General features: G+C 34.9%; 1 protein-coding gene across 32 annotated transcripts in view; it reads left to right on the top strand.

The window, feature by feature from the left end:
- Window positions 1-26872, top strand: part of ZBTB20 (zinc finger and BTB domain containing 20) — an 802591-nt gene that overhangs the window by 342728 nt on the left and 432991 nt on the right. For all 32 annotated transcript variants that reach the window (XM_067034564.1, XM_067034586.1, XM_067034587.1 and 29 more), the window contains one exon: window positions 1988-2061. The gene's annotated coding sequence lies outside the window, so the exon portion shown is untranslated. The remainder of the gene's footprint in view (window positions 1-1987; window positions 2062-26872) is intronic.

A 26872-nucleotide genomic window follows, 5' to 3' on the forward strand; every position in this document is an offset into this window, starting at 1 on the left:
AGGATAGTTGTGACCAAGTTTCCCTCAACAGGATACAAGATGTTATTTTTGAGCTTCATTACCCTCACCAAGGGGCAAAAAAAAAAAAAAAAAAAGAGAGAAGAGAGAGGGAGAAAATAAATAAGGAAGAAAGTGAAAGTAAGGAAGAAACAGGCAGAGATAGAGAAGGGAAGAGAAAGGTCAAAGAAGAGAAAGAGGAATGACATGAGAAGAGGAGAATATAACTTGACTTTCTATTCATAGAAACTGCTTTATTGTTTTGAACTAAGAGTTCAATTCACTCAACATCTGGTGAATTAAGGAAAAGGAAATCTGACTGATTAAATTGAACTGCTGGTTGTCAGTTAAGTAGTTTATATATAAATATTCAGCCTAGTTTCTATCACCCTTTCTTGTCTGAACTAGACAGTTGAATCCGTTTCACTAACCATATGTGATCGGTGAGTAGAACAATACCAGTTGGTGATTCAGATTTATATAGAGGTGAACAGTTTTTGTATTTCTGAATCATTTATTGGGGATTATTGTTATTCCTTATTATTTCTGAGCATGAGTTATTTTTGTCAGTTTCTTTTATGAATGTTTTGTTGCCTTATAAGGAAATATGTGAACTCCCCTCCTCTCAGTCAGTTGTCCCTGGTGACGCCTCCATAATTTCTGTCTTTACACTGGTGCATTTTTAGTCTAATTCAGGCATGTGAGAAGCAGGGGAAAAGTTTAGTCAATGTCAGTGACTTTTTTTTTTTTTGGATCCATTCATGGATAGACCTAGTGAATTTAAGCCAGTTTGAACTTAAAATCTATATACATCAAATAGACACAATACCCAAAATACTCCTCTGTATAATACAAGAGAAAAAGAAAATAGAATTCGCAAGTAAAAACTAGATGCATTTTCTAAAAACAGATGCAATTTCAGGGCTGATCTATGATCATACTCTCATATATGTTGATATTAAAATATTACCTTGCATTAATAGGAAGGTGGACATAAACATACCACATTTAGTGCTACAAATATATTAAAAATGTACTGCCATGCTGTAAAAGAAAGATAATTGTTCTATCTCCATTTTACACTAAAAAGCTATGTTTTTCTAAACCTGTTGTGTCAGTTATTTGAAACTAAAAATAGGGATGACTTAATCCAGTCTGTTTTTTAACTATTATCTTATTCATAGATGGTGTTGTATAAAGAAAGGAAGGATTGAAAAAATTAGTATGACATTTTAAGCCCAAGTATTTATGACATACTTTTATTTTAATGCCTGGACTCTTAATTCAAAGATTAAAAATAGGTATTTTTTAAACGTGTTCACAGTTATTTAAATCAAGAAGGCTGGTTCAAACCCTGATGGTTTTCCCATGTTGCTTCAAATAGCAGTGCTGCATGTGACTAGCTATACAATATGATGTGGTCTGGAGTGCACTAAACCCACAATACCTTGCAATGGGCATTTGTATTGCTAAATATGTTCCTTTACCTCTACTTCACCATTTGCCCCACCACCAATTCAGTCATTTGAAAGTAGTAGATGTAACATTTTTTTCCAATTTTATTTGAAGTTATATTTCCCTTTAATATGTGTATTCAGATTGTAGATTTTCTTCTTTTTTCTCTGAAATAACATTTTATGTAATCTTGAGGCTTTGGAATTATTTAGGAGTTTTTTAAAAATCAGAATATAGGTAAAATTCAGAAGCACTGAGCTTCTAGTCATATCATTATGAAGTCCTTAACATGGCGGCATATTTTGTTTTTCAGAATTGCTTTTTTTCCTCTTTAGATCCTTTTCTTTTCATTAAAAAAAAACGACTCTGGGAAGAGAGGTTTTTTTTTTTTTTTTTTTTCCTTAGGAAAAAAAAAAAGCCACGCTTGACTGATAATGCATTGCTTTGGATGGTGAAACATTATGAAAGTTTAATTTTTAATTAAATCTGAAATACCAATTATAACTGAAAGAGATTTTAACCTGTTTCTTTTCAGACTGCCTGAAGTTACATTTACAGACTGAAATCACTGCACCTTAAAAACAAAAGATTGAGCTGCACCGCATTCTTGTAAGTGAAAGCTTCCTCTACCTTCCTCTGTGTTTTTGTGACCAACTCAAAAAAAGGACAAAAATATTGGTAACATAGTAACCAGACATGAGTAAAAATTTGAATATCCCTGAAGAAATACATGTTTAAATGATTTACTTCTTTAAAAAAAGAAAATTTGTAAGGCTCAATATTCAGTATGTCTTTTTTATCCAACCTAAATTGTGAATCCTTTCTTTTGGCTGGCTTGAATTGCATTAGGGAGGGTGTCACCCACCGTGCATCAGCACAGTGACACACACCCTGTCAGGAAGGATTCTTACATTTTGGTACAAGTCTCTTAGAAGGTAACAGATTTCTTATGGAATCAAAGTAGGTTCCTTTTTCCTTTGTGATGTCATTAGAAATTTTTAGCCTTTGTGTCAATGTAAATGGAGAGAAAGAAAGTTCATGATGACATCACAAGATTCTGTTGCTTTGAGGACTTTGGGCAAAACTAAGTAAAATGCATAATTCCCTTGTGTGCGTGTGTTCCCCATTCTGCTATGAAGCAGTCAAAATAGCACATCTTATGTCTTCCCGTGAGCTACAAGGCTGTCTCTCAGAGCCCCATTGTTCCATAAATGCATGTCAGAGTCTACCACAGTCTGGTCTACCCTTATTTAGCTGCTGTTTTGTCAATGTACTTGGAAGAACAATTAACATTTGGGATTTCAGTGTCTGAATAACAGGCAGTGAATAGAACCCAAGCATATAAAAGATTCAGACGCCCAGGGTAAGAAAACAGAAGCTTAGAGTTGGTGGGGGAAAAAAGAAAAGCATTTTAATGCTGCACTCAAAGGTTATGAAATACTACAAGGAAATTCAGTGTTATATTTTTTAAATTTTAGATCAAAATGTTCATTTTCATAGTGAAGTCCAGAAGGTTATGATGTCTTCCGAAGTTTCACAATTTAATGTGTTATGAGGTCTTTTGCTAGAGTTTTAAAACACTTAAATGGCATTCATCTCCTTGTGTCATTGTTGGAATGCCGGATGTGAGGTTTACTGCATCGTGGTTTTCAAAGTGTCACAGTTCCTCTCGACAGAGTACACTAAAGGTGATTCAGATGATTTCTTCCATTTTCACTTTGGTTTACTGCATTCTTTCATTATTGACTACTGCTCTTGTATGTTTACTGTAGACAGTTCTGACGTTGCTTAAATATCCTGCCTATTGTCTGAATTCCTGTTAGGTCCATTTTTTTTTTTTTTTTTTTCTTTGAGAGTAGATGCATGGACAGAGCAAGATCACTTCACTGTCAGGGTATCTGGTGAACTGGAGGGAACTTTGGCAGCTTATATATGCTGCCCACTGAGCACAGTGCCTGGACGGTATGAGTGAATACATGATGGTTATTGTTATTTTTGTCATAACTACCACAGTCGAAAACCATAGATGGTAAGGTCTCTAAAATCAGGGTATATTTCTTATTGATTTTTGTAATCCCCTGTACTTGGCATAATAGTAGTAATCAAGAAACAGCTATTGTTATTAGTACAATTAGAAAATTTAAGTCAGAACTGTAGGAGTCATTCATTCAGAGAATATTGTGAAGATGGGTTGAATAAAGTTTTTGACATTCAGGAAGAAAATTATAAAGGAATTTGTCAAAGAGAAACCTACTATTTACCACATAACATTAGGCATCAGTCGCCTAGTCTTTCTCCTCTTTGACTTTATACTTCTTTTACCTGAGCAGAATGAGAAGTGCCCATTCATACATATCCTTTTTGTCTGTGAAGTGGTCTTCACTAGTTTTCTATTTAAGTTGTGTCTTACATCCCATACACTGAAGCTGTCCCAAAGATAAATCTACCTGACTCTAGGATGGATGGTGCTCTGTACCTGTTTGTCTAATTGCTATGCATTAGATTGTGCTTCAAGAAAATGGGGCAAATGGTACAAAAGGTATTGGGTCAAGAGTCCAGAGATTTGGGAAGTTTCCATTAGAAACTTCTACTTTCAGTGCGTCAAAAGCCAGGACCAGTTTCTCAGCACAAATAAGACCACAGCATTCTTTAGAACTCAGAACAATTTGACCCCTTCTAAGCTTAGTTTCCTGGGGGTTTTTTGGGTTTTTTTTTTTTTTTTTTTTGCATAAAGTTATCTGCCCTCCCCCACCAATTTTAATTTATTTCTAAAAGGGGTCCCTTCATTTTTATTAAATTAGCTTCTGGTGGTACAAATTAAGGCTCTCATAAAACTCGGCCTCTGAGGCAAAGCTAAAATGATAAAATTTAGGCTTCATGAATTGTACTGTTATCATGTTGAATAACATATAGGGACATCAAAGAACTTTATAAACACATTTCACATTTTTTTAAGATTAAAAGGTTGAGGTGAAAGGGATGTAAAGGCAGAACATCGTCAAACGTTACAGGTAGAAAGGATATAAGAAATAAAAGTCCAGTCATCCCATTTTGGAATAAGTAAATTGAGGCCCAGGGTAGGGCATGCAGGTTACCCAAACCATACTGATCACCAATGAGAATCATCCGCAGACATCTAGGCCTGAGAGTAAACCCAACTTTGGACTCTGAGGCTTTGATCTTTCTTCTACACTCAGGGTCTGAGCTGTGTTTGCTGAGGATCAAATTGCCTTAGGCTCATCTTATGAGATCCACTGAACTGTGGTCCCCTCTACTAACGATTCCAAAATTCATATATAAAGGGTATTCTAAAAGCATTTATTGTTATCAAAAAATTGTTATTTTTTTATTATGCGTTTTGGTATTGTGCCTCTTGTTGTGCATTGAGTCACACAGAGTCAAATTCATGTGGTTGGTTTAATATTCTTTATGATGATTTACAGAGTGGACAGAAGACCATTAGAAACTTCAGTAGTTTAATTGGGATTACAGACAAAATGAAACTGGTAATCTGAACACAGCCATTGTGACGTGGAAGTAAGACTTCCCAAAGAGGGTGCATCAGGCATGGTGTCAGAATGTCATTGTTGCCAGGAGTCATTTCCATCAGAGAAAAGTTTCTCAGGGTCTGGAAAAATTGAAATAAACTTTAATAATTTAAAATGAATTACTTGCCCTAGTAATTTATTTCAGGTTTCCTTTATTGGATTCTGTCATTTGGCAATCCAAAGAGACCAGAGTAGTAGTTGGACAACAGATACATCTTTCTTATAGACAAAGTATTTTATGGGTGTAGTAGAGGAAATAAATGGTTATCACTTCTTCTGGACCATCAAGGAATAATATCATGTTAGCAAGCAGCCTAGGCAGAGGGAAATTGAGGAAACAATGGTATTGATGTGACCTGAGTATAGAATGCTGGTTAGGGCCAATGTTTTCCAAAGTATAGGTTGCAACTCATTCATAGGTCATGAAATCAGTTTAGAGGATCACAATCAATATGCTTTTAAGAAATAGAATCAAAGAAAAAAAGTTTGTAAAAAGAGTGTGTTACATATTTTTAAGATAATGGATTGAAAAATAAATGTATGTCTTACTGGGAATCATGCCACCAAAATATGAAAGCAGATCTAAAGATGATAGGTCTTTTAAATACTCAACTCAGGTAATCCTGACTAAGGGATAATATTCTTTTCCCCTTTTTTCACAAACAAGAAAGTGGAAGAATTAAGCAATTTGTCCCAGGTCATACAAAAGGTAATTGGTTGAGATAGGATGTGAATATGTCTGTCAAACGCCACATGCATACTTCTTCCATGATTTGACACTGTTTTGCAGGGTTGTATGACTTCATTTATTTCACTGTTGATAGCACACACATTTATATCTTAAGTCCCAAACTACAGCACTGTATTTCCAGTTTCCTTATTTAAATCTTCAACTATATAGATATCACACCAGTTTCTCAGAATCAAAATATCAAGTAATTATCCTCCTAGTTAAAAATCATACTTCTTTTGACTATCCTAATTTTCTTCACCCCAATTCTCCAGGTCATCTTGGCTCAAAATATCTCATTCTTGCCTCTCCTATACCCCCCAAGTATCCAATAAGTGGCCAGTAATTCTCCTTTTTTGGTATCTCTGTCCTCGTCAGGTTTTCATCTTCTCTTGGTTGTACTAATCTCCTAGTCAGGAGAAGCAGGGAGGGGGACCTGTTCATCCTAAACACTGTTGCCCCATTAGTTTTCATGAAGCAGGAGCTCTAAGATCGTGTCACTTTTGTTCAGAAAAAACTTTAATATTCTATAGTAATTACCAAACAATGCCTAACCAATATTCATGACACTCTAAAATCTAATTCTGTCCCCATTTTTGACTTAATTTTATGGTTTAATATACCATACACTCAGGCCAGATTTCCTCACCCTCATTTATTAGTATTGTTTCTGTTATCTGGAATGGCCATCATTCTGTTTTGCCATATGCAAATCTAATCCATCCTTCCAGGTTACTTTAAATGCTATTTATTCCATGAAACCTTATCTCCCTGACCTAGCCAGAAATAGTCCACTCTCCCCTACTTACCAAACTCACTTAGCACCTGTAGCAGCCCTGCCAACAATCGCATTTTGGACTTCTGGTCTTCAAAATTGTGAAAGAATAAATTTATATAAGTTAACAAGTTTGTAATAATTTGTTACAGCAGCCTAAAAACCTAATACAGCACCCTCCTACACATTTTTTGAGACATGAATTACTTTCTATATTTTTAAACAATATTTATGGGCATGCTTTATTTTATTTTTTACTAGAAAGCAAATTCTTAGGGATAGACCCCATATTTAATTATTAATATTTCTCAACCCTATAGAATCTACCACAATAGAATCATTAATTCGTTATTCAACCATGCTTAATATTGGGAATAAAGAAACAATCCCCTAGTGTCTCATGAAATTTATAGTCTTCTAAGGGAATCCGACATCAAATAAGTATGCAAATAATTACAAAATTACAAATTGTAGTCCATGAGAAGAGCTAATTGCTACGCAAGACAATAATGGGTGGGCAAAATCTATTGTACTGTCCACTGGGTGCTCAGGAAAGAATTCTTAGAGAAAGTGTCCTTTAAATTGAGGGTTGAAAGACAGAAAGAATCAGCCAGGTGAAGAATTTGGGGTGGGGATGGAAGTTTGAGAGGGGTGAAAGCTCCCAACAGAAACAGCATGGACAAAGCCCTGAGGCAAGGACAAACTGTGTATTCAAGGAAATAAAAGGATTCCAGAGTATCTAGAGCAAAAGAAGCAAAGGAGGAGAGTGACTGGAGAGAAGTAGCCAGGGTGGGGAATTTGGATTTTATTCTGAATACCCTGGAAACGCACATAGTAGACAAGCAAAAAAAAGTAAGTAAATGAGTAAATAAATATTAATTGAAGAATAGCTTAAGAATAGAACAAGGTGAAGATAATTCAAAGGTACATAATATACGTAAGCTTATAGCATCTATATATTCATTTTGAATCCTCACTGAAGGTTTACTTCTGAATTTGAGGAGGACTTGGACTTTTGAAACAGAGGTCTAATAGTTCACAACATGTTTCCCATCTGCATAACCAAAATAGGTCTCTGACAACCTTCTAAAATAAGGTCAAGTTAATTTTATTTCCTTTCTAGTTAATAATTATTAAAATTCTGTTGTTGGTTAATGAATCTGTTATTTTTGTTTATTTTTAAGTGCTCGTTGTATAGTGTAGAAATGAGTACAAAAAGGTGTTTTACTCTTAGAATGTGTTTTTAACTGTTAAACCTTAATCTTATTTTAAATTTTGATGTATTTTATCATGTGCAATGGCCAGGGGCCTGGAGGCATAGAAACCCTTGAAAATGAATCATCATTATCCTCATTAATACTACCTATAATATGACTGAATTTCTGGATTAAAATAATCCAGACTGTTTTAAAGTATGATAATTAATATTTTGGAATGCCACTAAATCAGAATAGAGATATTGGTTTGTTTGCAAAGTGATAGAAATTATCCCCTTTTGCAATTAAAGAAGAAATAGAGTAGAGGGAATGTGAAAATTAAACCATAGAGAAGTAGGTTAAGCTCTAAAGATATGAGTACTTATCCACTGCAACTGAGTAAAAAGACACCAGAATCAAAATATTATGTCTACAGAGAACCTTAGGAATTATTTATTCCAGTCTCCTCATTTTGGAGATGAACAAAATTTAGGCCTAGAATTCTTGTTCAAGTCATACAGTTAAATAGTTAATGGCAGGGCTGGAACTGTAATTCTAATGCTTAAGAGCTAGATTACCACAGCCAAACCAACTAATCTGTGATCAAAGCCCCTACTGTAGCCCTTTCAAGGTCTTGGGTAGAAAAAGGAATATTAACTATAGGAGATGAATCTATAGACAAGTTTTAATTAATAAAAATCTGAACAATAAATATTACTCACAATCTGTTTACTTAATGTACCAGCTGCTTTATAAAAGTTGTCTCTAATCCTTGCTACCACCCTCAGCAACCACTCAGCAAAGCAGGAATAATTTCCATTTTATAATGAGAACACTGAGATCCAGAAAGATTAAGTAACATCCAAGATTGCAAAGCCAGTAAGTGAGTTTTGTATTGATGCCAGACCTAACTGATTCAAACCCTGTACTATCTCCTGTTTGGTGTTTTTATCTATTGCATTTTGTTATCACTTCAGGTTATTTGGTCACAGAGGCCATTAGTTCTCTAACAATCCAAATGTCTGAAAAACTTTTTAAAAAGTTAGGAAGGTAAAGAAAAAAGTTACGTTTAGCAGGTGCCCTCTCTGCATAAAGCTCTTTACATTTAATTCTCACAACAGTGTCTCAAAATAAGTATTATAACCTTTAGTTTACATTTTAGGAAACTGAGGAACAGTGAGATAAAATAGCACCCCGCCGCCCAACATCTTAGTAAAACCCAGAGCCAGGATCCAAACGCAGGTCTCTCTGACCCCAAGTATTCTTTCCATTATTCCACCCACCTCCAAGTCTGCTCTTCTCCTGATGCTAGTATTCTGTGGTCTGCATACCTCAACTCCTTATATGGCAAAGTAGAATTTAATACATGCTCTCGTAGATTTCCCAAGAAAAAAGAGAATATGTTGACAGGATGCTTTTATGGTTAAGTTATATCATCTTGCCTGGAAATAAATAGAGCCCCTATATATTTTTCCATCTTTCAGAAATGAAGAGCTGGAAGGTTGGTCAAATCCATGACATTAGTCTTTCATCACTACATCATCTTGACTCACTGTGTGTCTGTGCCCAAGGTCCCAAGCATATCGCAGACAATGGTACTACTAACCTTGATTGTACTTGAAAACATCTTTGAAAAGTGAAAGAAGTTAATATTGTGTTTATCAGACCAATAAAAAAGAATAAGGTTTACATTTTCCTTCTCAAGTCTAACTTATTTGAAGCCTTATAAGCCTGATCAGAGATATAGGTCAATAAAAGTGCTCATCATTACTGCTACTAAAAAAAATGCAAAGCAGAAAATCCAAACGTATTTATCAATTGTTAATATTGTTTTCTAATGACCACTGAGGACAACATTAGAAGTGAACTCCTTGGTGAGGGCAGGAGAGATAAAGAAGGAAAGAGAGAGGGGGAGAGGGAGAGAGAGAGAGAGAGAGAGAGAGGGAAAGAAGGAGTAAGGGAGAGAGAGAGGGCAAGAGACAATATGGAAGAAGAGGAAGAGGGAGAGGTTTGAAACTTCTTTGATGGCAGGTCCTACTGCAAACATGATCCTGAATTTCCTTCCGTGTCAACTTTTGCAACACCACATGTATATACCTTCATTTCTGAGGTCATTGCTACTGTTGTTACACTTGAACAATTATTCTAAAACTATCTGTCGCTATAGAATAGCACCAGTAAGCATAACAAGTTTATGGTAATTAGAAGAAATGCCTACCTGTTATAGTTCTGTATTTGTTTTTTCCCCTCTATTTCTTGAGTTTGACTTCCAAGTCTTTCTGTGTGAAAGCCCTTAGCAGTCCATTCAAGTCTTCTAAAATAACTCAGTGAAAAAAATCCTTCCTGCTTCACAGAAGGGACTTTGTTCTTTTACCTCAGCCTTGCTCCTTCCAATATGTGGCTAGTAGCCCTAAATCAGAAAGTACATTAGTATATGTTTTGAACTGCTGGGTCTCCTCAGGAGAAAAAAAAAAAAAAAAATGTTATCTACAGTATTATAATATTTTGTTAAAAATCCAATTCTGGTTCAGTGTTTTGTTCTCAAAGGAATTTTGAATGAAGGAAAAGCTTTTGTAAGAGGGAGGAAGCTTATCTAATCTCCTCAAGACTGATGAGAAGCAATCAGGAGACTTGTGACTCTTTGAAACAGTAAATTTCCAGGGAATTAGGCACACGTTTCTCAAGAACAATAAAGAGTGTTACACTTCAGGTTGCAGCACATTGGCTCCAAATGCACCGCTTCATATATCCCAAATGGCAATTTGAAAGCACCATTCTTTGAATCAACTGGAAAAGGAAGGAGGCCATGCTGAACTGACATTCTTTCAGGTCATGAGAAATGGAATACAGAATGAAGTCAGTCTTCTGATTAATATCAGATTCTCAGGGTTATAAACTTCTTATGATAAAATGTTTTCAGAGATACAGGAAAATAATAGTTACTGAGTAGTAGAAGATTTAGATTTTTGACAAAGTCGTTTACTTATTTGCAGTTGCACTAACTTAACATATGAAATTTGGTTTAACCTTTGCTACAATTTTACTGAACTGTTCTTTGTTTACCTTATTTGAACATTGTAAAACTTTATTAAATAATCAATAACCAATATATGTCTAACATTGTTATCATTGTCAATGTTGTTACTGAGTTCTGTTTTCCTCTGTGGATTAGGGCTGCCAGGAATAGCTGTGAGCCTGGGTTACACATTTAACGCTACAGTCCTCTTATCCTCTTGTAGGACTGGAAAGTGGGAGGGACCAATTAGACTGGTTGCTCAGTTAGTTAACTTAGATTCATCTCACCTAGAAAACTTGTCAGCAGAGTTTTATGTATAAGTCCTTTTATCAGACAGAGAAATAGTTTGCATGAAAAGCTCTTGTTTTTTTAATAAGAACTGACTCTATCCTGCTATACAAGACCCTGATTGATGACATAATACTATCCACATAATCATTGCAGTTACCACTAGAGAGACAGCCAGTGTAATTGAGAGGAAGGAGCAAGGGGCTAACTATCTAGAGACTTGATTCAGGCATTGTCAAACAGTTTTGTGTTAAGATCATTTTCCTTATCTGTAGGGGACACTTTTCTCTATCTTACAGACATTATGCAAAGAAGTCAAATGATATTTAGAGTTCCACAGAATAAAGATGGTTCATAAATATCATGTATTACTACCACAGTAAAAGTATTAGTAGAATTATAAATCACTTTGAAGTCTCAGGAGTAAGGTGCTTTATCTGAGCTCTTAGTGGTTAGAAATTAGCTTGTTTCTTGAGTCGCCATACAGAGAAGTACCCTGTTGCTGCTAAGTACTGTTCATACATTGGAAACAATGACTAAGAATAAATTGCCGGTGATAAATTACTTCTTTTAAAGACTTATTTTTAAACCATTCTTTATTATAAATTCTCTGAGAGATTCTCTCAAGTTAAAAAAAATATTTTTAAACTGCTTTATTTCCCACATTGGACTGTTTTTTTAAATGTTTCTTTTGAGGGAAAGAACCATGGGTAATTAAGTAATTTTCTCAGTAACTAAAACTGGCACCAGACAGGTATTCAGTAAGTGTTTGTTGAGTATCCTGTGTAAAAATTTAGTAAAATTTTAGTAAAATTTGCTTTAAAAAAAGAATACTGCATTCATTAATTTGACTACATGAATACCATGTGATATGTACAGTTGTTATTGAAAATTATACAGCCTTTAGGGAAAGAATGAATTATATCTATTGCTATTGACCTGGAAGGATGACCATAATTTATTAGGTGAAAAAGCAAATTTTCAGGATAATAGATATTTATGAGTAAATATATTTGTGTGTTTATATGAACACAAACGTGAAAAAAATGATGGTATTGGTTCTTGTTAACAAGCACAATGTGTGTGTGTGTGTGTGTGTGTGTGTGTGTGTGTAAAGCTGAGCCTTTTCATGGTACAGGTTCATGACTGGAACCACGTACAAAGAAATAATAGTTGAGCAAGCAAAAGTTATTAAAAGTAATTTGATTCTTTACTATAGTTTCTCTGAATATATAACCTGCAATGTAGAAAAAATAAAACTTAATTTTCTTTTTTGTCATCTCTTTCATCCACAATATATCTCTACATTATAGATACCCCCAATGTTTCTCTACCTTTTCCTCACTGTCCTCTTCAAGAGTCCTTACTAACTCTCCTCGGCCCAGGTCAATTAATTTTTCTGCTCACTTCCAAATTCCTGGCTGGATCTGACTTATTCTTCTCTTTCTGTTGTAAATCTCACTAGACTTTCTGACTTCTATTTCTCTTACTCACTGAGGAAAAATAAACAAATAAATAAACCTTCTGCAAGATAAGTTTTCAGGACTATATTCCCAACAGAAAATTCATAGAAGTTTAAGTAATTGAAGGAGCAGACCCAGAAGCCTTAGGTTTAAAACAAACATCAGAGGTCCCCTTTAGAATATGCTTGGATAGACTTCAGCCAATGAGATGGGCAGAACATCTGAATTGGAATCAGGCAAGAGAGGACTGCACAATCTGAGGTACTGTATTTTTCTAGATTCCATCATAGAGTAGTCCTGACAACGACTCACCCTTTATGGATAAAGGGCAGAGGTACCATAAGCTAAATTAAAAACACAGGAAAGTTGTAGTATAATAACCACAGCTAAACAGATGTACTTTTGTTATAGTCAGTTATGATAAAGGCTTTAAGAAAAAGAAGGGAGAGAAAAGGGATCAGGGGACTGGGAGAGGGAAGGGATAGAGAGAAAGAAAGAATATCCTCCTCCCAAATAAAAAAAGGAGAGAGGGTACAAGAGTGGAAGAAGGTGATTGGTTATGGCATTAGGAAGCATGAAGGAAAAAATAAAATATATTTTGATACCCCAGACTTTCTCTACATCTGCACAAATCTTCCCTGGTCCCTTATGAGTCCAACCCTGGGTGGGTTGGGTCTTCTTGCCACTTCCAGCCAGTCAGCTGTCCACTCCTTCCTTTTAGAGAGTGCTGACTCAGAGTGAACCATTTACAGTTGTGGGAAACTCCCTTTAGAATATGCTCGCAATTATTTTTGTGTCTCTTAACTCTAGGGGACTGAAGAAGTCAAAAGGCAGCTGATTATGGCAAGCTTACGCAAAGTTGTAGGTTCACTTCTTTGTCCTATGCCTTCAGTTTAAAGAATTTATGCAGAAAAAACATGAATTCTTGTTTATCTTATGTGACTCCTACCTGAGCCTCAATAGTCTGGTGAGAACAGTCACTCTAGCTAGAAAGGTGACAAATAATAGAGGTGTGGTTAGAAAGACAAATAATGTTTGTGAAGAGATTTTAATCAGATAAGAAAATGCTTATATAATGTCAAGGGATTAAAGCAAGATACAAAACTTGTATAAAATATTAAGTGTTTATTTCTAGGTGGTTATTGTTCATTTCTCTTCCATTCTTTTCATTTTCCAAAATGGCAAGAAAGAAAAAGAAAAGGAAAAGTGCTCTTGCAATATCCTACCTTTTTAGTTTGTTTAGTTTTAATCATTGAAATAATTTTAATGGTTGCATCTCTTATAATGAAGAGATTTCATTTCAAATTTGAGTGACATGATATTCTTGCTGAGAATTTTTTTTTTTTTCTTTAGAGATGCTACTATAATGTAATGTTCTGGTCATTTTTAATGCTCAAATAGCCGTTCAGCTTTGGTGGAGTGACTGGGAGAAGGAGGTTGTGAGGTAGATGGTTCATTATCAAATTACCGGGGATGGATTAATATAACTCACACAGAACCCTTGTCACACTTCAGGTAAGAATAGTCAAGAGAAGCAAGGCAGGTCAATGGATATATTCAAACCATGCTTTTCTATATAAAATAAATGTTTACTTAGATGAGAAATTACTTCATGTTCCACTTATAAAGCTCAGATGGTACAAACGTTTAAATGGAGAAAAAAATCTACACACAATCAAGAGACTTGATATAGCCAAAACTCTGTTAACTCCTGGTCTTCTAAATATTTTACCTACTTACCTTATTCTCACCTTATAGCTCACCTTTTTATCTTATTCTCACCTTATATCTCTCTAAGGTCTAATGAAGTCCTTAGACCATTTTCATAGCTTATGTTCTAGTTTAGGTTCTGTAGCTCTTTAAAATCTAAATGTTAATTATCCTTATAATTGACACCTCTTCTGCTCTTCTGCTTTTAACTAAAAGGCTACTTAATTTCTCCCAGTTGGAATGGTTCTTCTGTCATTTACAATTCTAAATTTATCTTTCCTCACCTCAGTGCTTTAGACACAAACTGCCTTTTACAGTTACTTTCATTTGTTTACTCCCCCCTGACTCAGGATCTCTTTCTAGCTCAGAGATTCTAATCTTGGCTGCACATTAAAATCACCTATGAAGTTTAAGAAAAAAATACCAATGCATTGACCTCACCCTAGATGTTCTGTTTTAATTGGTCAGGGGTAGAGTTTAGCTACAATGCTAGACCCTTACAGGAACCAAACTCTTATTTCATCTCAAAATCTTCAATTCAGTTAAGTTTAACATGCTTCTTCACACTGGAAAACCATATATTCTGGATAATGACTGCTTTCCTAACCAGGCAATAATAAAGTTTATCATTAAGTATAATACAGCTGTATCTATGTATTATCACACAGACATGCATGTGACACACATAAGCACACACATTAATCTAATGACCAAACTTGAACAAAAATTTGATATACATAGAATTGATTTTACCATAATTAATTAGAAACTAAGTATAGTTAATGAAATTTTAAGAGTCCTCTTTAAACCTGTATTGAAAATGAAATGCCATACATTGCTCAAGGGTACCAGAATATGCCTTGAGTCTGATTTGTTGGGAAATAAATGGTGGCTGACAACAATGTCAAAGGGTTGTAAAATTGATAGTCAAAAGGTGGAAGCATCCCAAATGACCATTGCTGGATGAATGGATAAATAAAATGTGGTATAGACATACAATGGAATATTAGCCTTAAAAAGGAATGAAATTCTGACACACAGTACCTGGATGAACCTTAAAGACAGTATGCTAAGTGAAATAAGCCAGACCCAAAAGAACAAATATTGTATGATTCCATTTGTATGAGGTACCAGAATAGTCAAATGCATAGAGACAGAAAGTAGAACAGAGGTTACCAGGGGCTGAGAGGAGGGAAGAGTGGAGAGTTATTGTTTAATGCATTCAGAGTATGAAAGATTAAAAAGTTCTGCTGATGGATGGTGGTGATAGTTGCCAATAATAGTGATGTACCTAATGCTACTGAACTGTGCACCTAAAAATGGTTAAAATGGTAAATTTTATGTTATATATATTTAACCACAATTTTAAAAAGAAATGTACATTTGAAAACTTAAATTTCCGTGAAAATGGACTGCAGCTACAGGGTTAGAGGCACAATTGAACTGAGTAGTCTATTCACAGAATCATTAGGGTTTTATGAATTATAATAACTTTTTAGTTTAAGTAATAGTCTTTACTTTGCTACTGAGGCCAGTCATACTTATAAAATCCAAGTGCTGGTATTATTCTTGATTCTCAAACAGTAATGACTGTAATAAACTATAGAGGCCAAATTTTAAGTAAACAGGATTATTATTAAATGCTTAAAGCTATATTAGAATTCTCATTTTTCATCAACTGATGGCAGAGGCAGAGCTACAGTTTTCTTTTTTACCAACAGCATTATCTCTTACCAAATTATCTTCTAGGTAGGAGAAGCCTTGGCTTTGTTTGAGTCCATACTTTTCCAATAATTCAATATGTGAGACAGTGGTTTTGTTTGGTTTTTTTTTTTCCTGAAAATGTTGAACATTTTTATTGACTCATAAATTTCTTGGTTTAAAGTTCTGTAAATTTTAACACATGTATAGATTTTTGTAACAGCCACCATCACTATCAGGGTACAGAGCAGTTCCATTACCCAGAAGAACTCCTTAATGCTATCCCTTTATCCCTCCCCTATCCACCAACCCCCTGGCAACCATGATCTCTTCTTTATCCCCATAGTTTTGTCTTTCTGAGAACTGTCATATAAATGGATCCATATAGTGTATAACCTTTTGAGACTGGATTCTTTCACTCAGCATAATGTATTTACAATTCAGCCGTGTTGTTGCCTATGCCAACGGTTTGTTTCTTTTTATTACTTCATATTATTCCTTTGTATGGATGTATCACAGATTGTTTATACATTCACCCATCAAAAGACATTGTGTTTTTGTTTTTTATTTTCCAGTTCGGGGCAATTATGAATAGGACTGCTATAAACATTTGTGTACAGGATTTTGTGTGAACATAGTTTTCATTCTCTAGGGTAAATATCTAGGAGTCATACTGCTAGGTCAGATGAAATATGCATGTTTAATTTTATAAGAAACTCCCAAACAGTTTTCTGAGTGAGTGGCTATACCATTTTGCATTCTCACCAGAAATGTATAAGAGTTCCCATTGCTCCACATCCTTGGCAACCCTTGGTATTGTTAATATTTTTTTATTTTAGTCATTGTAATAAGTGTGTAGTGGAAACACTTTTTTTTTCTTTTAACTACATTTTTAAAGCTATAGATGAAAATGTGATTCTGGGTTCATAATCTTTCCTGACTCATTTCTAGAGATATTCTACTCCTATGAATGTTTTTCCACAGGAAACAAAATACGGTGTATTATTTTTATATTTCTGATACTGTTTGTTTTACCCTTCTCTTCCCAGAAATGCTATTTTTCTCTATGATAGTGCATTAATTTAATTTTTCAGAAATTTATTTTTTGAAGATCTAAAAAAAATCACCTGTTTATATCAAATTCTAACGTAGATTGAAATAGTGTATGTACCTATGTAAATTCTAGATATGAGGTATAACAATTAATGTATTCATTCAACACACATTTTTTGTTGTTGTTTTTTTGTTTGTTTGGGTTTTTTTTTTTGCGGTACACGGGCCTCTCACTGCTGTGGTCTCTCCCGTTGCGGAGCACAGGCTCCGGACGCGCAGGCTCAGCGGCCGTGGCTCACGGGCCCAGCCTCTCTGCGGGCCCAGCCTCTCTGCGGCAAGTGGGATCCTCCCGGACCGGGGCACGAACCCGCGTTCCCTGCATCGGCAGGCGGACTCCCAACCACTGCGCCACCAGGGAAGCCCTCATTCAACACACATTTTTCGAATACTTGCCATATCTCAACCAGTTAGGTGAAAAGTACGTGGTACATTAGGAAAAGGTGATGTGAAAAATATCAAGTTATAGTTCTGTTTGTACCTCTAATGTTGAGGCAAATTATATTGAGAATGTGGTTGTTGAAATAAAATTCTTTGAGATCAGCACATCAGGTGTTGAATGGGTCTTGGTCTCTACTTTAAAATAACATTTTGGAAAAATGAAAACAAATTTATGTCAATGAACACAGGTTTTCTTTTAGGGGAAAGAGCCCTGTCCTGAGTTAGGAGACCTGCATCACAGCCCCACTTCTGCCATTTTGCAGTTTTGGAGTTTGAGCAATCATTCCACCTCTCCAAATGCATTTCCTTGTCCATAACATTAGAAACTTGGCCTAGATGATCTCTAAAATTCCTTCCAGCTTAAAAATTTAAAACTAACACTGTCTTTCCAGGATTGACATCTAGCTACTAAGAATGGCAAGAAAGGCAACATTTTTATTATTTTTAACAAAGATGGACTTTATATCACAATGTAACACAATTAACTAATTTGTTTACTATGTGTCCTTGCTGCAGGACATTGTCTATACCCTGATACAGAGGCATACTCTAATTTTACTCAGCGGCATTTCAAAGTGTGAAATAATCCTTTTTTTTTTTTTTTTTTTTTTTTTTTTAATAATGTCACTCCTTGGCTTCTATGACCTCACACTCCTCACACTCTCCTGATTTTCCTCCTATCTCACTGACTTGTCACTTAGATCCTCCTTCTAAGTTAGATCTAAGTTAGATCCTCCTTCTCTGGTCCATTATACACCCTAGAGGAGCTCTTCCAATCCAATAGCTTTAAATACTATTTGTATGTCTATGACCCCAAATTTTTAGCTCATCTGACCTTAATCTCTCACCTGACCTCTACACATAGAAATAGAACCATTTACTTGCTGTCTACATTGGATGTCCAGTAGGCACCTTAAATTGAGTAAGAGATCTTGATTCCCCACCCCATCTCTGTGAATAGCACCATCCTGGTGGAAAAGGCCTGCTTGAGTTAATGCTGTATCTCATCTTTTTTTCTTATTCTATTTATTATCTTTGGCGATACAGTTTCCTCAGAACTTTAGCTGGCTTCTGGTCCATTTGTTTCAGGCCATTTCCATATGTGAGTAACCACAGCAAAATTCTCAACTGGATAGTTTTTAAACCTGGAAACTCTGTGTTTCTTTTTTAACTGGCCCCGTGTTCTCCTCGTCTCCACATTTGCCAATTTAACAGTGGTTATCCGGAGCCATTGGAAACAATAGGCAGGATGAGAAAGCACACCCTTAACCTACTCTTGCTCTGATCAAGTGTTATTGTCTGACAGGTAATACTTGAAGGAAGATGCTTACTCTTGTTAAGGCTGTCATGCTGCTTCACTTTTGGGTGCAGAAGAAGTTTAGCTTTTTGCAAGGATTGTTCTCCATTGTCTGGTCCCATGCCCTCTAGATACCATTTAATATGTCTCCACCAACTGGATGGGTCTCTTTCCTCTTTCCTTCCTAGAAATTATTTATTCTGAATGAGGGAGATGAGTCATTCCCCTACTCAGAAACTTTCAATGACTCCTCATTGCTCATAGGAGTGTAATCCAACTCCAAAGTGTGACAATTAAGGTCCTTCAGAATTGGACCATCAGAATTTTTATATATAATAAATTTTATATATTGAAATGTATGAATGCATTTAAAGGGTGTGCCACACAGCCTAGAATATTAGGAACTAAATAATGGTAATTATTTTATTAACATATTTGCTTGATTTTTTAATGTTTAAAGAATTGCCTTCAGGGGCTTCCCTGGTGTCTCAGTGGTTGAGAGTCCACCTGCTGATTCAGGGGACATGGGTTCGTGCCCCGGTCCGGGAGAATCCCACATGCCGCAGAGCGGCTGGGCCCGTGAGCCATGGTCGCTGAGCCTGCGCGTCCGGAGCCTGTGCTCCGCAACGGGAGAGGCCACAACAGTGAGAGGCCCGCGTACTGCAAAAAAAAGAAGAAATTGCCTTCAAAAAAAGCTTTTTAAAGGAATATACCTTAATATTCAGCAAGCCACTTCTAGTAATCTTTCCATAAGGAATATTTGCACATATATTAAAACAATTTTCATTGTAGCTTTATTCAAAGTAGCAAAAATTTCAGAACTTATTAGATTTCCATCAAAAGATAAATGATTTAACATGTTATTACATTAGACTATATCTATCTTTTACAAAGCATAAAATAGATCCATATATACTGCCCTGAGATTTTACATAATATATGTTAAGTTTAAATTACAAAGTTGTAGGTTTAATATAGATAATTGTCTTATCTTACATTGATACAAGTGAACTACAACTGTCACAAAGAATGGGAAGAATACAGTCCAAACTGTTTAACTTAGAGGGTGACTGAGGAAGATTGCAGTGACAGAGGAGGTTTCTTTCATTCTTGTTAAAATTTATTTTTAAGTGGTGGGATTGTTTGTAATTTTTTTAACTTCATTTTGTATTTGTCTGTTGGTGAATGGGATAGTTTTCAGTAGTTTCAAATTTTAAAAAAATTAAGTTGAAAAAATCCCTGTCAAAATTTAAAATGTTGCCTTGGAAGAACAAAATAGCATTAATTGATTTGTTGATTCAAACTTACCTGGGAAAATAAAATGTAGTATTTTGGGAAAATATAAAACAGAATTTGGGGAAAGTAAGCCTTGTTGAAGACTTAGCAATTTGGCTAGGGTCAACCTTATTTAGGAGCACCAAGGAATTTGCATAATAACACTATTTTATAGATCTTTGAATCAGAAACCAGAAAACATATTTCTTCTCTAAGTTTCTATAAAGTCATCCAGAATTGTTAATTATCTTACTTTGACTGTTGCAGAAGTGTTCAATTATACCTTAAAGAACTGATAAATCATATGACATTCGACCTCAAATATCATAGATCGACTTTTTAATTCTTTTTTTTAAAATATGTATTTAAGTGTAAATAAATGTGCTACAATAAGTTCTTGATATTTTTGCTTATGTAAGGGCAAGAAAACTACTTATTTGTGTGTTGAAAAGATTCTATGTGTGCTGGAAGCCCTCTGTTTTTACAGCCTCCTATGAAAACTGTCAGGGAATCTAGAAGTTTCTTGAGAAATTCCCATGACTAACCATAGGAGTTTCAATAATAATAACAACAACAATATACTACAATAAAGCAATATAGAAGTCACAGTTTGCAAATCCAATGCCAATTTACATGAAGTATGAATTGATACTATTAGTTTAAGGTACCAAATGTTAGTATAGAAACACAGAATTAAATCAGATAAACAATTCCCTTTAGTAGGGAAACTACCTGTATGTCATAGTTACTTTTTCTTATTTCACTGTAAGGCTATGTTGATTGTCTCCCTGCCTCTAACATACCACTCAAATGCTTTATCAACAGAAAGCTTTTTCCTCTATGATGACATTCAAAGGGGCCCGTAGAAATGCAATAAAATCTAAATTTTCCTAAGAAAATTAAGAAAACAATAATCTGCAAGGCAGATATAAATATTTGATACTATAGTTACATGTGTCTATTCATTTAATTATTAGCATATATAGAGTATAGGGTTTTTAGATTTTACTTCTTATCTAACTGTACTGAAGACACTGAAAAATCAAAATTATTATACTTGTAAAGTAAGATAGTGCCATAAAATCTTGAAATTGGAAGGGTTCTCAGGAATCATCTAGTACAATAGCTTTGTCTTCTAGATAAGGGGTTGGTAAACTGTGACCTGTGAGTCAAAGCCAGCATATTGTTTGTTTTTTGTATGACCAGTGAGGTAAGAATGATTTTTACAGATGAACATTTGCAGTTGATTTCGTGATAAGGACACTGTCTTTGAACCTCAGCTAAGCAATACGTTATGCTCTAAAAAAGAATTCTGTTCTTGTCATTAGGAGACCTGTATTGGAAAAAAAAAAGAGAGAGACAATTATTATTATATTTTAAATTTTGTTAATAAAATAACAATGTGATTTATTTTAAATTAAATATTTTAAATAATTTTTATTAAAAATATATAGTATGATTTGTTTTCTTTCTTGTTATATAAGTACCCACATAATATAGCATTCCTGATATTGCCGCTTGACCCCCAAAACCTAAAATATTTGTGATCTGGCTCTTTATAGAAAAAGTTTGCTGACCCCTGTCCTAGATGAAGGACCTAAAATTGAGAAAAGCTGAATGATATTCCCAAGGTATTGGTTAGATCCCTTTCATCTCTTTGGTTCAGAATATTCTAATATTGTATGGGCTCTTGAGTGTCTGGTTTGAATCCTAACTCCACCTTCTATTAGCCTGTTGATCTTAAACAAGTTATTTCACTTCTTTGTCTCAAGTTTTCTTATATGTAATATAGTGTTGTTGTGAGTGTTAAATAAGAGAATATATATGAAATGACTATAACACTGCCTTGCACATGGTAAGTGCTCAAAAACTGTTACTTATTGTTATAATTAGTGTCAATGTGTTTAATTAGTAGGGTATCCTAAAGAGAAAGGATTAATTCACATCCTAGCTTTCATTTTCTTACAATAGGAGTGAGGGTATCTCATCTCAGATCTGGGGAAGAATTGGCATTTATTCACATTCTCATTTCTCAGTATGATTTGTTCATCCTTCTTTACAATAGCTCCACAAGTTAATCCAAAAAAACTTATGTACTTCTAAAATACAAACATGCATGCATAATTTATAGCATTGATAGGAAAAAAAAAACAGAGCACTTAAATGACAGCCACGCAGCACACCGGCCCTGAGTCCAACAGATGAGGGTGAGACCATTTTGTTCTCTCATCCTGTATATCCTAAGGACATTTTTACCATATTTAAGACTATTTGAACTGATCACATTCATTTCTATGATGGGGTTGAGAGTCAGCTGCTATTTGTTATTTTTTTAACAAGACAATACAATATTTAATTGTATTCTGTGCAATGGTGAACTGTTTTTGTCCATTCTTTTCTATGCTATTCACATAAAACATTATTTGCCTAGTTTATTGATGCTCTTCATCTATTGCTTAGACTACAAAGCCATGATGCTGAACTAGATGAAATCCAGGGAGACAAATGCCCTATGTATTGGATCATTTAGTATTTTACTCTGTTAGTTCTCTAGACTGTGGCAGCTCTAGTTAACTATACTTTTCATGCAAAGAAAAAAAAGAAGACAGTTTTATTCCTTCCTCAGAGCTGAAATGAAGGAAGGCAGTATGTTTTCTGCTTTAATAAATCCAGAATTTTGGTTTCTAAGACAGACTTACTGTATGGTTGACAATTTGGGGGGAAATATTTGGTATAGGGAATAGGTTATGGCTTGGATTTGAAGAAAAATCACAACAAAAAGACCAGTTCAAACCTTTACTTATTAAAATGATAAGAATTGGTGTTGCCTGTAATTGCTTCCTCTGTGACTCCTGTGTTATGTTTGTTCAATTTACTGGTCCAATTAAGATTTTACTTTTCGCAGGCCTGTAGATATAATCTCACAAAAGAAAGCAGATTCTTTTTCTGTTTCAGACATTATCACAGTCATCTTCCTGAGATTGCTATTGTTTATGATAAAAGATGTACCTTAACAGGAAAAAACACCAAAACACTGAGGTAGGAAAAATGCTGCCATGTTGAGTCTTAAAGAAATTAAGAAAATAAATTTGTTTCTGCTCAATATATCCATAATTAGATAGGTTGTTCAAAAGGCAAAATTTTGAGTAGCAAGCAGCGTGCAAAAGACCCACTTGTGGCAATCTACTCTGTAGATTTAAACGAGACCAAATCAGAAGAAATTCAAGGTCAATAAAAACCACTAGCATTTTATAATTGTCCAAATATAGTTCTGCCATATTTCTGGAATGAGTTAAAGTAAAATAGCTTACAAATATGCATTCCCATAACATCCACTTCTTCATCTAACATAGAATACATCATGTTATAGTTATTAATTTAATTGTCTGAATCTACTTCTTGGACAGAACACCTATTTCATCTTGACCACACATGTTATCCAATGTACTCAGCACAGTTCAAAATCTGAGATGCAGTAGATCCTCACGTTAGACTGAATGAATGAATATTCACAAATGGATGAATTTTCTAAGGGGCACTATTATTATTTTATTTACTTAGACGTATTGCCATTTCAGGGACATATATATCAACTAATAGCCATGAACTATATATTAATACTTTGAGTTTCATACAAATACAAAGGAATGCCTTTGATGTTTATGTCATTCATTCACAGACATTTCCACTAACATCTGCACATCAGTCAATTTCCAAATTAAAGATATAATGCTGTTTTCACAGATTTATATTAAGTATTTGCATCAGGATTGAGATATTACCCTCTCTACTAAAATTACCTTTATTTCCCCAGCTATAAGTACTTACTTATTCTCTGATCTTCCACAACACATTGTCTGGGACTCTTGTTGAATTTACTTTCAGATTTCTGCCGTGGTTTATTAGTCTGATTACATTTGCTCCCCACACTGCAGTTAGTTCTTCTGCCTTGTAAAGTACTGCATAGTAGCTTCTCAAATATTTGTGACTTCTTTTTAAAGAAAGTTATGGAAAAAAACTCACAAAACTTACACAAGTTAAGACTTCAAAAATATTTTATTCTTACTGAGGGCATTTATCCCCAGCACGGAGATCACAGATCCATTGCCAGATCCATGGCCAGTCACTTCTACCTCAACATTTCCCTCCATTGAATAGAAGTGTCTATGAGAGTCTTATCTCTTCTTTTAGGGACTGCTAAGTAGCCTCCCCCATTGTAGTAGTTGTTATTAATTAACTAGTTCTCATTTATTCCGTGAATATTTTACTGAGAAACTGTTGAACAAAAATGAATGGAACAATTTTTGTCCTCAAGTGGATCACTGTACAATCGGAGAATAAAATAAGTAAACAAATAATTACATAGTAGAAGGTTAATGACTTTGAGACATGCATAAGAGACTGTGGGGACATATAAGGGGGACATTTGCACCTTCACTTTCCTCTTAGAGTGTTCTCTCATGTTCTCCACAGCATCAGACAATATATGCATCCTGCTAAGCCTCTCCTGCTCTCTCATTTTCTCCTTTGCCTTTTAAGAGTTACCTCTCAGTTGCTTTAAGTCAGAACCAGATGCAGCCTTTTGGTTTATTCCTTTTAAAAGGATGATAATCCCTGTCTCAAACACATCTAAGTAAACCAAACTGAGGCTTTTCCTCATACTACATTATTCATGCTGTGATGGAATATTGGTATGAATTAAATTAGGCCACAAATTGAAAGACAGAATACTTAAACAAGTCTCATTAATGAGAATACCCTTACCTCCTGAAAGTGTTTAACAGGCTTGTACATATTAGTAGTAACAGCTATTTATTGAGTAATTACTATGTGCCAGTTCCTGTTCTAAGAGATTTATATGTAAAGTTCTATTATTCCACCCTCACTACTGCTCTTTTAAATAGTCACTATTGTTATCTAATTTTACTGGTGTGAAATTGAGGCACAGAGAGGAATAAATTTGTCCAAAGTCAACTAAGTGGCAAGGTCAATACTCAGTCCCAGGAAATCTGATTCCAGAGCCTTAAACTTTTAACAAGTTCACGTAGTTCCTAGTAGCAAGTATCCAAATCAGAACTTATCTTTATATAACTCTAAAAAGTATTCACATTTTCTGTTTGCGGGGGGATACTCTTTATCCTAAAATAGATTTTAATAATGCTCTTTGTATTTCCCTTCAATTTGCATATATGCTGGGGAAGTGAGAGGTGATATGCAGAATAAATGAATGGACAGTTACCATGTTAGAAATACAGAACATGTTTGTTTATTTATGATAAGTTATGTGATTCCCTAGAGGTAAATCTGTCTAAACTGTTTATATGTTAATAATCTAAGCAATTCTTTAAAATATGGATACTACCATCTTTGTAATATTTAAGCCAGCAAAGACTTGGATGCATATTAGAAAATATATCTCTGCTTAGTGCTCTAATCCACTGAAAAAACTCTTCTCTTTTCTTTTTCTTCTCCTTCATCAACCTTCTACTTTTAAGTCTCTTCTGTTTCTCTCTTCATGTAACATCCCTTTTGTCTCAATGCAAATAGTAAAGGACTTTAAATAGTAAAGTATGCTTTATTAAAACACTCACATATTGTTTCTTCATCTGTAAAATAAGCAATTGGATTAGATGATCTTAAAGGTTCCTATGGGAAGACTCTATGATCTATCTATGTATTTGATGGAGATCCCATTTTATTAAGAAAAATAACATACAATACATACAATCTGTAACCAAGACACATCATGATAGTCATTGATGTAGAACATTTTTTATCCAGAATTTAAAGTCTAGTTTTATTCATTACAGATTTTTAAAAATTCACTAAACTGCATCAAAGAAAAAAAATATTAACTTTACATTTTTTACGTACATAATTTGCCTGTGTAGGAAGGGCTGTGTAAGTCTACCCACTCTGAAGATCTAAATGCATAATCAAAAGGTGTTTATTGGTAAACTTATACTAAGTTTAGGTTATACTTAGTATAACCTAAGTATAGGTTATACTAAGTAACTGATAACCTGGGACTTTAATTCAAGTCCCAGAAACATGATAATTAAAATGCTGGAGACAAGTCCTTTTTCATTTAAAAGGTACCCAATTACATCTTATATCTTCCCAAATGTCCTTGACTCTTGATTTTTTTTTTTTTTTTTGCGGTACGCGGGCCTCTCATTGCTGCGGCCTCTCCCGTTGCGGAGAACAGGCTCCGGATGCGCAGGCTCGGCGGCCACAGCTCACGGACCCAGCCGCTCCGCGGCACGTAGGATCTTCCCGGATCGGGGCACGAACCCATGTCCCCTGCATTGGCAGGCGGACTCTCAACCACTGCGCCACCAGGGAAGCCCGACTCTTGATTTTTAAATCTCCATTCATCTCAACCATTTCTCCATCACAGTCAACTATATTATACTAAACTCACCCTACTATATCTGTTATGGTTCAGTGTATTTGTTATGGAACAGTACAGATTATTAACTTTCAGGATCATAACCTATGCTAAAGGAGTTAAGGTACTTTTGTATTAGGATTTAAAAAAACTTCTTTTATTGTTTATCTCTTCAGCAAACAATGTTTTATTACAAAGTTTGCAAAGTCAAATGGGCCAATCTGCATTGATTCTGACCACCCATTCTCCTGTGCCTTGAGTTATATATCAGCTGGTTACTCCTTAAGAATTAACTATGTGTTGTAGAGCTAAGGGAAGCTAGTTGAAAGAAAAACATATTCCCTGCCCTTTAGGAACTTGTAGAAACAAGTGGGATGGTGATAAATGCGAATGTTAACAATTGCCTCCTGAGTTGTTGGAAGGGTTAATAAATGAGTGAAGAGCAATTATAATTATATGGTGCTGTGAGAACCTGTACC

The sequence above is a fragment of the Kogia breviceps genome, chromosome 5, assembly GCF_026419965.1.
Source record: "Kogia breviceps isolate mKogBre1 chromosome 5, mKogBre1 haplotype 1, whole genome shotgun sequence".
NCBI classification, from domain to species: domain Eukaryota; kingdom Metazoa; phylum Chordata; class Mammalia; order Artiodactyla; family Physeteridae; genus Kogia; species Kogia breviceps.